The sequence below is a fragment of the Hibiscus syriacus genome, unplaced genomic scaffold, assembly GCF_006381635.1.
Source record: "Hibiscus syriacus cultivar Baekdansim isolate YM2019G1 unplaced genomic scaffold, ASM638163v2 tig00003725_pilon, whole genome shotgun sequence".
Lineage (NCBI taxonomy): Eukaryota > Viridiplantae > Streptophyta > Magnoliopsida > Malvales > Malvaceae > Hibiscus > Hibiscus syriacus.
In genome coordinates, this window is record NW_024061982.1 from 1,951,900 (window position 1) to 1,965,118 (window position 13,219).

Genomic DNA, 13,219 nt, shown 5'->3' on the forward strand with positions numbered 1-13,219 from the left:
AGTGTGCAATATCTATTCAACATATCAAGTTATCTATAATTAAAATAAGTTGCATTAACCAACTTACCTTAGTGATTAAAAGAATTAATCATTTTTAGAGGTCACGAGTTTAAGAATCATCGTTGGCACGGGTGGTTGAGCGTTCATTAATAAATGGTTGAAAGCATTTAAAAAAAGACAGAGTTAATCTCAATCATTTATTTTTACTTATGTAACGATCTTAAATCTATGTAAGATTAAAAAGTTTTACATTGTGTAAGCAGATCCTAATATATATATATTAGGATCTTGTTACACAATGTAAATTTTTTTTTAGTTTTACACAGATTTTGGATCGTTAAATGAGTGAAAATAGATAATTAAGATTAATAGTAGGAAATAAGAATATATTCATTGGAAAAAAACTAGTTAATCTCAACCATCTATTTTTACTCATCCAATAGTCCTAAATCTATGTAAAACTAGAGAGTTTTATATTGTGTAAATAACTCATATATATATATATTTGTTTGGATTATCACATAGAGGATAAAGATCATCATTTTTTATGTTTTGTGAACACGAACTTCTATACATATAACTAGTGTTGAACCGATGTGTAGTAGGGGTGACTTAAATTATAATTGGTAATTAATTTAAATTTTATTATAATTCTTATAGTTGAAGATTATTTGATAATTAGGTTTATTTGATAAAATACATATTTATTTTAGGAAATATTTTTTATGGAATAAGAATTCTTGGTAACTAATTATTTGACTCTATAAATAGATAATGTATTAACCTTTAGTATATGTGAGAGGGAATTATTTTGGAGAGATTTAATCCTTTTTGGGATCTCTTCATCTTTTGAGGTTTATGTTACGAAGATAATTTTGTAGGGATATTGAGAGATTTTGAGATACACTGAGTTTTGATATCTATATCAAGTTTTGAGATATATGTGATATCTGTTAAGATAGTGAATCAACTATTTACAGTGAGACGAGTGAGAAAGAGATAGAAGAAGGAGAATAAATGTTTGAAAGAATACTCGAGACTTTTTATTATAACCACGTGAAGAATAGTAGTCAACATGCTAGTTATATTTATACACATACTTCTAGGCTAATTAGAAACCCAGCTATAATAACAACCCTAATAACTTCCTAACAAACTCATAAAAAGGTGATGGAGACATTGAGAAAACGACCACAGCTGAACCATACTCTAACATTCATCTTACATTATGAAGTTTCAACTTCTCTAACCTTTCCAGGGTTCCCAAAGCTTGAGCTCCAACTTCCTCGAGCTTTCCAAGGCTCCCAAAGCTCGAACTTCAACGTTCTTCAAGCTCCTCAATAGTCTTTTCCTTGAGCTGGGTGACTAATAAAAGCTACTTGTTCTTGAAAAACAAGGGAGAATACAAGGGCTTTGTCAAGACATCTGTCATATGTTCAAAAGTTGGTACCTCAAAAACCTGTAACCGATTAGTTGTAACCATTTCTCGAAAAACAAATCCAATTCTACTTGTTTGAACTTAGAGTGAAGCACCGAATTAGCTCACACATCTATCGCGCTTGAATTATCACACCACAATGTAGGCATACCATGAGGACCAACATGCAACTCTTGAAGAAGAGATGTAAGCCAAACCACCTCAGCAGCTGCACAAGCCACACTACGATACTCAACTTCCATAGTGGACCACATAACAACTTGTTGTTTGTGAGAACTCCATGAAATGAGGTTTTCTCCAAAGTACACATACAACCCCAATATAGAACATCGATCATTAGGATCAGATCCCCAATTTGCACCAGCAAAGCCAGTCAACGATATGTGAGAAGAAGGTATGAATCATAAACCATAAACAATCGTTCCTTGCAAATAACACAAGATTCATTTTACAACTTGAAAGTGAACATCAAGAGGAGCTTGCATGAACTGGCACGCCCAATTGACAATAAAGACCATCTCCAACCGAGTAATCATTATATATTGCAAGGCACCCACAATACTCCTATATTGAGCAGCGTCTTCAATAGGAAAGCTGTAACATCCCCAACCCTTACCCGACCCGGATACGAATCTGAGGTGTCGCATTGACATTTCAAAATCGTTACACTTATAAAAATCATAGAAAACTTAAACTTTCATTAACGTAAAGTTAACAATTTACATAAGTATGTTCAAAACGTTATAAAATCGATCAGAGCATACATACTTCACGACTTTGTTTACATGCCAACATATCTATTATATAGAAAAACATACTGTGCAAAGTACTTCTGATCTGATCTTCGAGTGGAGGTATGTTGTTCTGCAGATCCTAGGTCTGATCCTTCTGTTTCTCAGTACCTAAGTGTAAAACGCTTACACGCTAAGTCACGGTCATAATGAGGCATAAAAATACAATAATGCATTTTTTAAGATTATGAACATGCAATCTAATTATTTCAAATACAATCATAACTATTATAACATTATTCAATCATGTCACGTATGATCTATATTAACAATAATAACATGATAGTATATAATAACATAAACACTTTTTATATCTTTAATAGGCCCATGTATATTACTGAGAACTTAAGGTATGCGAGTATATTGACATCGTGCACATATACTGCCACCACAGCTCGTATAAGGGTCCACTGAGTGGCATGTGAAATTTTTCCCGAAGGACCTCATGTATGTCTCGAAGGACCTCTTATATGTCCTGAAGGACCTCATATAATCTCTCGACTCTTGACATGCCAACTATACCTATAGCTCTCATCTTACATGACATGGACTTGAATATTTATATATTCCATATAATCATTAATTCATCATATATTCATGTACATATAACCATCAATCTCATATCATATAGCTTATGTTATTTAATTATGTTCACATATGTCATATAACATGTATCAAAACATATACACATATAACACTTATGCACTTTTTTATAATGATCATCATATATGCATGTTCATAACTATTGGACCATGAAAGTTAACGTAGGAAATAGACTTATAACAAGTCTTATTTTCATAAAACTAATTCTATAATATAATATGCACTCACCTTAGCCTCACTTGATCCCAATCACTTCTATAACTTAATTTCTATCTCTTAATCGTTTTTAACTCTTCGGTTATTCCAAAACTTGCTTATGCTCGATATCTACACAATCATACATTTTATATACATATTAGCACTCTAAGAATCATAATTCGATCCTTAATAATCCAAGCTAAAAGAAAGACTTTATACAATTTTCCACTTTGAGTAGTATCGATACCCTATGTATGGTATCGATACTTCCCTAGCTGTGGTATCGATACCCATTTTTGATTCTGTAATCCTTATTTCAAAAATGGTATCGATACATGCCTTATGGTATCGGTACGCTTGGTATCGATATTACCCCCAAGTATCGATACTCCATGAATAACTTATCAAATTCGGGCTTATGGTATCGATACTGTTCAACCAGTATCGATACCCCTACTTTAAATTTCATTTATTTACTCTTGAAGTATCGTTACTGGATGAAGAAGTATCGATACTCTTAACCCAGAATTCACTTTTAAAACCCAAAAATTCACCAATACCAATCTAAACCTTCCATTTTAAGCTCCTATCATGCCATTAAACTCAACTACCCTTACTCACATCAACTTATATCCATTTAAACTATCATTATCTTTAAAATCTCATCTATATCTTGAAATCAAGAATTCTACAACTTTTCCAACATGCTCTAAATTCAATTTTAACACTTCATACTTCTTAATCTAACTGATGACAAGTCAAATTTCATCTCAAACTGTACTTATCAATTCTTTTCCAAGATTTCATGTAGAAACCTTTTATCTTTAATCCCCCATAACTAACCATTCTTTTAGTTTCTATATCCCTTTAAGTTTCTATAGTCCTTTCTTATGCTCCACTAATCAAAATCATTCCTTAATTGAAAGTAAACCAGCTGAAAAATCAAACTTACCTTAACTAGGGAGCTCACGTTGAAGGGAGGAAGAAGAGAGAAGATAATTCTGGAAAACTTTTCATTTTTCTCCTTCATAAGCTCCACATGTATATATCCTTACCATAACATATTTTTAATTCATTTTTGGTCAAATGACCATTTTGCCCTTCAAATCATCATTCTTTTCTATTCAGTCATACACAAAATTTCTATATAAGTCCTTGAACTTTTCAATTTATCTACATTAGCCACTAAATTATGAAGTTTTACAATTTAGTCACTAACCCGATGATTAGGATGTTACAAAAACCTTCTTTTGTAGACAATTTACAACTGGTAACCATAGGAGTGGGTAGACCCATAACACCTTCAAACCCACTCTTTTGAAAAAGATCACGAATGTACTTTTGTTGGCTCAAAATAATGCCCTCTGACTCATAGCACACTTCAATTCCAAGAAAAAAGTTAAGACAACCAAGGACTTTCAACGAAAATTGAACATTCAACTTATCTATGACTGCCTGAACCTTATCAGTTTTATCCCCAGTAATTAAAATGTCATCCACATAATCAACGTATACACAACATTCTCAGCAAATAACGCGAGAACACCAGGAAATAACAAATGATACCATGTTAAGATAGTGAGCCAACTATCTACATGAGACGAGTGAGAAAGAGAGAGAAGAATGAGAAGTAATGATTGAAAGAATACTCAAGACTTTTTATTATAACCACGTGAAGAATAGTAGTCAACAGGCTAGCTATATGCATACACATACTTCTAGTTAGTTAGAGATCCAGCTATAATAACAACCCTAACCACTTTGTAACAAACTCATACAAAGATGGTGGAGATACTGAGAGAACGACCACAACTGAACCATACTCTAACAATATCATGTACTTGTACTCTTCGTGTTCTCTACGTTTATTGTGGATTATTGTTCATCTCATTTATGGAGGTAGGCAAGTCTGAATCACGTTAAATCTCGTCACTTATGCATGTCTTATTTTATGTCAATATCACTTTAATTATTTTTTCGCTTACAAATTTATAACAAGTGGTATCAAAGTTATGATTCGAGATGTAGAATTTAGAAGGGATTTGTTTTTGCATATTTTTGTTAGTAATTTTAAAGACATGAAAGAGGATGTAATACGTTTGCTTCAACGGAGTTTATATCAGATTTAAAATTATTGAAGACCTGGTACTAGTACTTCAACGAATATGTAATTTACGTAAAGATTAAAGTTGTTGAAGACTCGAAAACCATTTTTTAATATAAATCAAGTTAGACAAATGATAATGACAACACACATACATATAAACCTTATTCTTTTATTATTTAATATAAATAATGAAAGAATTATATATAAATATTTCATCAATTTATATCTCACTAGTGAAAAATACAAACTATTTATTTGTATTAGAATATATTACCAATATAGAGTACCATTGTGCTCGAAGTCCCAACTTATATCTCCTTACTCCAATAAAGAATAAAGTTCCATTCCTTTGGCTAATATGAGTTTATTTGTTTGCACTCAATACAAGCTAACACACGAAGGTTAATGTTTGCAATGAAATAAAAATGTCGGTAGTGTGTCATGAAATATTTATTATTTTTAGAAAAAAATAAATCCATAGTAAATTGTGTAGTCTAAAGTACTTGCTTTAATCATGTGGAACAATTCAATTGAAACCTACAACTTATCTCACCTTCATAATGGGGGAAGTGGGGACTAAAACAATGATTCAATCGTCATCCCAAAACCCAATTTATTATGCATCTTCACATTTTTATTGACGCTACCTACAAACCTACTCTTTTTTTTTAAATTCATTTCAAATGAAAAACCGTCATCTTACAAAATAAACTAAGAATTTCAGTGTTAAAAAAATGTTGTTCTCTTTAGAATGTTTGAATTCGAGGAATAATATATGCATGATTAAAAAAATATTCTGAATAAAAAGATTGTCTTATAATTACTTGAGAATAAATAATAACAAAGAATAAATGAATAATATTGTTTTGCATGAACTGATTATTATTAGGTTGTCGTGATGGGGAAGATGAATGCTTTCTCTCTGCCGAGTGCCGACGCTGTTGGTTTCTGTAATGAAAGGCTATGAGACGTGGTTCCTTTCCGTCGCCACGTGTATCCCAGCCTGTCCTTCCTTCTGGATAAAACAGATTATTACATATTATAAACCAGCACAGAAACGCATGAACAATGGGGACCACGTGTCTTTTTACTTTTAACTGTCCCTGGGATGCTGCAGTGTGTTGTCCTCTTTCTGGCCTTAAAGTGTTTCTGCGATGCCCCACTCCTCCTGACGCGCTTCTGTTTGTGTTTAGGTTCCCACTCGCCCTATTATTGGGTCTCGCATTCCACGGTACCCATTTGTCTCTGCCTATTTTTGTTAGTTACTATTGAACTGAAGTGTAGTGGCGGTGAACTCATCATATTATATTGCACGCGGGCTTGCCTTGACACGACTCCTATTTACTCCATTTATATCATGTTTTTGCTCAAATTAAAAATGATTTCTTTCTTTTCATGGTTTTAAGGAGATTTTTGTGAATTCTAAATATATTAAAAGGTAAATTACACAAATTCATCATTAAACTTTCTTTTCGTTCCTATTTCAGCCATTGAAAATGTTAGAACCAAAATCTAATTGATATAAAATCAAGAACCCAAGATCTATCGTGCCATATCATCAAGAATAATATATTAAATGTGGAATTGTATCTAAATTAATTGATGTGTTGAAATCTTTGAATATTATTTGGTTGTGATCTTTAAAGAATATATGTTTTTTCTTACCTTAAATACTCTACAGGTGATAAGAGTAGTATAAGTTAACCTATTTATTGGGGACCTCTATCTTTTTTATATAAAATGAATATTAGGTCAATCTATTAAGTATTTATAATTATGTATCTTATCAAATTATAAATACAACTTATGGTATCTACACTTAATTTCATGACACTTTAATACTTATGGCACATGCAACATAATTGATCACTTAATTTTGTGACATTCTTTATGGTAACATTGTGATTATACATATGTTTCCACAATTATGAATTTTAATCCAACAATTTTTTTAATTTAATCAATTAACTTTTAGATTACTCCCATTCTAATCACTCAATCATTAAATCATAAAAAAATTATGATGACATAACTTATTTTATTAATATTTTATGACATGGTTTATTTTATTATATTATTGTCATTTCTTTCGGCCCTATTCTCTAAACTCAAACTTAGACTTACTAATGTGTGTTTGTTCAAGTGGTAAATAACTTGATATCACTTAAGTATGTCATGAGTTCAAGTTTGTGTGTATAAAAAATTTCCCCACTAGAAGATTTACCCACCAAAATCAAGTATACAAAGCTTAAAAAATTAAGAGGGCAAAAAAAAACTCAAACTCATACTAAACTCAGACTCAAACCCAAATCTCAAATATCAAACCTTGCTGCCACAATCACTCACGCTCGCTAAACCTTAATTTCCTCTCAATCTTCGTCCTTTTTTTTCATTCTCAATTGTTCAAAATCAAATAACCTATATGAATCCAATAAAATTATATGTCGATTACATGCTTTCTATTTCACGTAAACCTCAAAAGGGTTGTTCCTGAGAAACATCTTTTAACTGTCGATAAGTAAACCGAGAAAGATAAACCCAAAATATTTTTGTCGAGTTTCTCTTTGGTGGTACTATGCAACCAAATTTTCTACTGTTGAATTCAGATGTTATCGCATCGAGGACTTGAAATAGTTTCTTGGGTGGGTCTAACGAGATATCTTCGTCGATATTGAGCCCTAGGATCCCATCCTGATATATTTAAGGATAGAGCTTGACCGGATCTTGAAAGTGAGGTCATCTTCAAAGTAGGGCCGGATGCATTAAGCTCCCTGTGATTCAAGTGCATCCCCATTATTTAGAAAAAAAAATAAAATTTAGTATAATATGTTAAAGAAAAATGAAAGAATTTTTTTTGCACCCCGTTATTTTTAAGAAAAGAAAATTAAAATTTTGGACCTCATTTATAAATTTCTGGATCCGCCACTGCTTCGAAGATGGAGACATTAATAACGATTAGAATGTAGGAGTCGGGTTTATGAAATCAAGCTTTCTTGTAGGAGGGGTCTAGTCACCAGTTTAGAACTCATCTTTTTTTCTTCAAAGGTAAACAAAGCGAGAAAAAGAAGGAGAACAAAGGTAAATTTTATTTTCATGGGATGAAACGAAGTTAATGTGACATCGTATAGTATGTACGGAAATAAGAATTAAATACTAGGTTGGAGTCTTGACTGATGGATAGAACGGTTGTAGATTAAATATCATATATTTTGACTCAAAATGTTATATTCTAAAGGCTTAGGTTATGATTCAAGTGGTGGTTCAATCATAGAATGAAAGAGCCATCAGAAATTAGGAGTTTTACAAGAAAATAGAAATAATGACGTTAGATTTGTGAAGTTTAGAATATTTTTTGGTTACATGTACACTAAGTTCATGTTTATTAGGGCGAAATAAGTTGGTAGAAAATTTAGGACTTATTTATCACCGTTGACAATAATCAACTATGGTTGATCATAGAAAACAATGGCTGTGATTGGGGAAGATTAAGAGAAGAGAAAAGTAAGAAAAAAAAGATAAAGGGAAGATAAAGAACCTAGGAGGAAAAAATAGATTTTAGTGATCTAAACGATGTCGTTTTGATGTAAATTTGACGTTTTCAAGACTATATTGTTTTGTTTTCGCATATCATGTCATAACATAATTAACTGTTTAACAGCGTAGTGACTAAAGAATGAATAATTTAAGATTTTAGTGATTAAATTAAAAACAAAAACTTGCGTAAAAAAAGTAGGAGTGAGAGGAATAGTTTAGTGGTGAACTTTGTAATTTACCTTATATACAAATATGACATTATATGACGATATTTTTCCAAATTTAAAGTGCTTTAAAATTAAAAATGGTTGGACGAAGAGAGTTAGCACAGTACATCGTGATTGAATTGTTAAACTAAGGAGATGCTACGAAGTATAGATCAAAATTAAAACTGCGTGGATATAACACAAGTAATAAATTATTGTCGTTGAAAGCGATGGATTGCTTTTTTTTTGTTGAAATTTATTTCAAATATTAAAAATCAATTTTTATTTAAGATAAGGAAAGAGAAATTTTATTCCTGACGAATATTAAACCTGTAACAACTCGAATTTTTACAAAAATAATATTTAATTGAAATTGGAGGTTAATTGTAAAATTGGCGAAAATTGGGGACTAAATTGAAAGAGTTTAAAATTTGGAGCTTGTTTTAGAGTTAAAAAAAATTCAGGGACTAAGCCCTGAATTTACCTAATAAAATTAGGTAAATTTTGGTTATATATGTTAAATGCGTGGGTGGTTTTCTGTTTCAAAATAGAAAACCACCACCCCAAATTCCCTTTCCCCTATGTCCGTTTCTGACCCCGATCTAGACGTTGTCGAATTCCGATCGTCGTTTTGAAACCACCGTTGTGTTCATCATCGAGCGAGTAACAAACCCTTCAATTTAATTGAAGCGAAACGCTGCCAAACGTCGGGAATTTACAGTCAAAGTCTTGACGTTTTTATTAGCTCTATTACCGGGAAAATCTTAAATTCACCGTCGATCGTTGCTCCGTTTACGACACCTCCTGCACCATCGTGTTCCTTGTGTCGTTTCGAGTCCGCCGGTGTCAACCTTGTTCGCCGTCGACGGCAGCGCGTGAGGAGGTGAAGCAGTCAAAGATTCGGCCGAGTTGAAATCGAGCTCTCCGCCATTCAAAATTTTGAACTGATCTTTGTACGTATCTCGAAATCGCTCAAAATAATTTTTAGAAATTTTTTCGGAATTTTTAGACCCCGGAGGAGGCTTCACGTGCCACACACACCGCCGTAGGGAGAGTGGAGGGCTGGAAACCGGTTTGATCGGTTTTCAATCGGTTCTGACCGGTTTGACCGGTTTCGACCGGTTCTGACCGGTTTGGAACGGTTTCGACTGGTTCGAACCGGTTTGACCGGTATGAACCGGTTTGATCGGTCTGACCCGACCCGACCTGACCGTTGACCGTTGACTAAAACTTAAATTGGCTTTGACCGACTCTTAAACGACCGTAAATCTTTTCCGAGTATACCTATTCTGATAGTTTTCGATGTCCCGAATCCATTTCCCAAGTCCGTTTTGTCAAATACAAACCCGAAGGCCTCCAAATAGACGGTCAAAGTGGTTGACTTTGACTTTGACCAAGAATCTGAATTTTCGAAAAGTCATACTTTATGTTTTTCGACGTCCTGATTCCACAATACGTTTGGCCAAATTCAGACTCGAAATACCCCAAAATGATAGTCAAACCCGAAAAATGCTTATATACTTAAGAATTTTAGTTTTGAACAATTAAGTAAGATTTGGGGCTGATTAATTATTATTGTTTGAAGGTACAAGAGACTCTCCGGATTGTTTGACAGCTCGACCCACTCTTCTAGATCAGTTAAACCACGCATACCAGTATTCACCCATTCGAAAACTGTAACAGAGCGTGGTAAAACCAGCAATCAGTAGATCTACTATATGAACCCATTATTGAGGTGTGTTCCTGTTTACTACATAATGGTTTTATATGTTTTGAAATATGATACATTGAAATCTATGGTTTATTATTGTTGGTACACCGATTTATTGTTGATGATTTATGGACTTTGATGACTGGTATATGGATATTGATTTTGGGATGGATTGAACTACAATTGTATAGCTCTGATCAAGCTAATAAACGGGCCTAATGTGACTCTTGAGGGCCCCAAGATGTTTCATTAGGTCGGCTTTCCTTTGCTGTGTTCTTAGGGTAAGCTATATGGACTTATTGACTTGGGCTTAAGGATACAAGCTTCATAGCCTATCCTTAAGTCGGCTTTCTTTTTGCTATGTGCATAAAGTAAGCTATATGGAAAATAATTTTGGGAACTACTGATGGTGTACCAGAAAAGGGTTTAAACTATGATTTTCAAAAGTTAAACTCTTTTACGAATTTGTGAGATTTACTGGACTATGATTTTTTTAATGTACCTATTGTGATTTTATGGTAATGTTGGGACACACTGAGCCTAGCTCACCTTTCGAAAATGTTTTTCCCCTTTCAGATATTGTTGGTTAGATACCTCGATTCGAGCACTTGGAGGATCAACATATCTCTTGAAGTATATCTGATTGTAATATTTTAATCTTGCAAGTTGACTTTATTCTGGTGACATGGACCTATTTTAAAGTATTAGATTTTATAATGATGATACTTTTACTATTACTATTCAGTTATCATGGTTTTGATTTTTAAGATATGTTTTAAATTAATTTATTACTGATTGGTTTTATATTTAAGAGTTGAGTTTTAATAGTATAATTTATTATAATTTCATGTCATGAATAATGTGATTTTACATTGATTGGATAACAGTTTTGGAAAATGTCTTTGTGATCCACTAGACTTAGTCGAAACGCATAGGCGGGTCTAGGGGTTTATTTATTGGTATCAGAGCTTTTAGTTTTTAACCCTCGGACTATGTATGAGTCCACATTGAAAATACGGTTTTGAAATATTTTACAAAACAAGTTACTAAGGCCATATCACAAAATTATTAAGATTTTTAACTGTGCTCGAGACTCCAAGTGCTTATCTAACCCTAAGTTTCATCTTCTAGAGTAAACTTGAGATCCATAAAAATTAGTGCTAGACGTGGTCGTCAAACTAGCCGTGGACGAGGTCGAGTGGCTAGATTTACAGACCCGATTGATGGGATATGAATAGATCCCCCACCTCCGTTAGGTGATCCTGCTCCTACGACCCCAACGAATCTGCCTTCTGCCGCAGGTATTGGCATGACTACATCGATCATACGAGCGACTAATATTGAGTCATCAGCACAGTCCAGGAAGAGGACTCGTAATTTGGCCCCTCAGAGAAGCAATACACGTTTCAGGCCTGCAGCATCTTCACCTTTAGCTGTCAGTCGAGGCGGTTCCTCGTCGTATTATAATGGGCCCCTTTGTGAGTATTGTGGTAAACAACACACAAGAGAGTGTCGTAAGAAGATGGGTCTTTACTATCAGTGTGTATCTAGGGGTCATTATCGGAGGGATTGTCCTCAGCTAGCTTCGTTTGAGCAGACCGCTACCCAAACTCCTGTGCGTTCTCAGATTACAGTACAGACCACAATTAGAGATCGTAGTCAAAGAAAGACTCGAGGATCAGCGTCCAGGACAGACAGTAGAGCCCGACCTCAGCAAAATAGAGGGCCAACAGCTTCTGAGGCTAGACAGCCAGCTTTGGTTTATGCCACTAGACGTCGGGATGACAGAGATGAACCTGAGGTTATTGAATGTACATTTACTATTTATTATATCTCTTACTTTGCATTACTGGACATTGGCTCCACTCACTCCTATGTATCGAGCTCGGTATCTCGAAACCTTCAGATTCCGATTGAGAACACTGAAAATACTATTACAGTTACGAGTCCAGTAGGACAAGCAGTATTAGTGAATAAAATATTTCGGCGTTGTCCTCTTGAGGTTCAGGGAGAAATTTTTCTCGCTGATCTTATGGAGCTTTCTTTAGAGGAGTTCGATCTAATTCTTGGGATGGATTGGTTGACTAAATACAAAGCAAATCTGGATTGCGAGTACAAGAGAGCTACTCTGAAAACTTCTGATGGTCGGACCGTAGTGTTAATTGGTGAACGTCGCAGCTATCTCTCCAATATAGTTTCAGCGATGGAAATTGATCGTATGATCTGGAAAGGATATGAGACTTTCATTGCCTGTATTTTGAACACCAAAGGTGCATTGTCCACGATCGAGGAGATTCGTACAATTAGCGAGTTTCCGGATTTTTTCCAGAAGAGTTGCCTGAGTTACCTCCTGATAGAGAGGTAGAGTTCGAGATTGAGACTTATCCGGGATCTTCACCTATTTCTATGGTACCTTATCGTATGGCTTCAAAGGAATTTAAGGAATTGAAGGTCCAATTGCAAGAATTATTCGATCGAGGATTTATTCGACATAGTAATTCACCATGGGGAGCTCCAGTTCTGTTCGTGAAAAAGAAGGATGGGTCGTTGAGATTATATATTGACTATCGAAAATTGAACAAGATGACGGTCAATAATAAATACCCACTACCCAGGATTGATGACTTATTT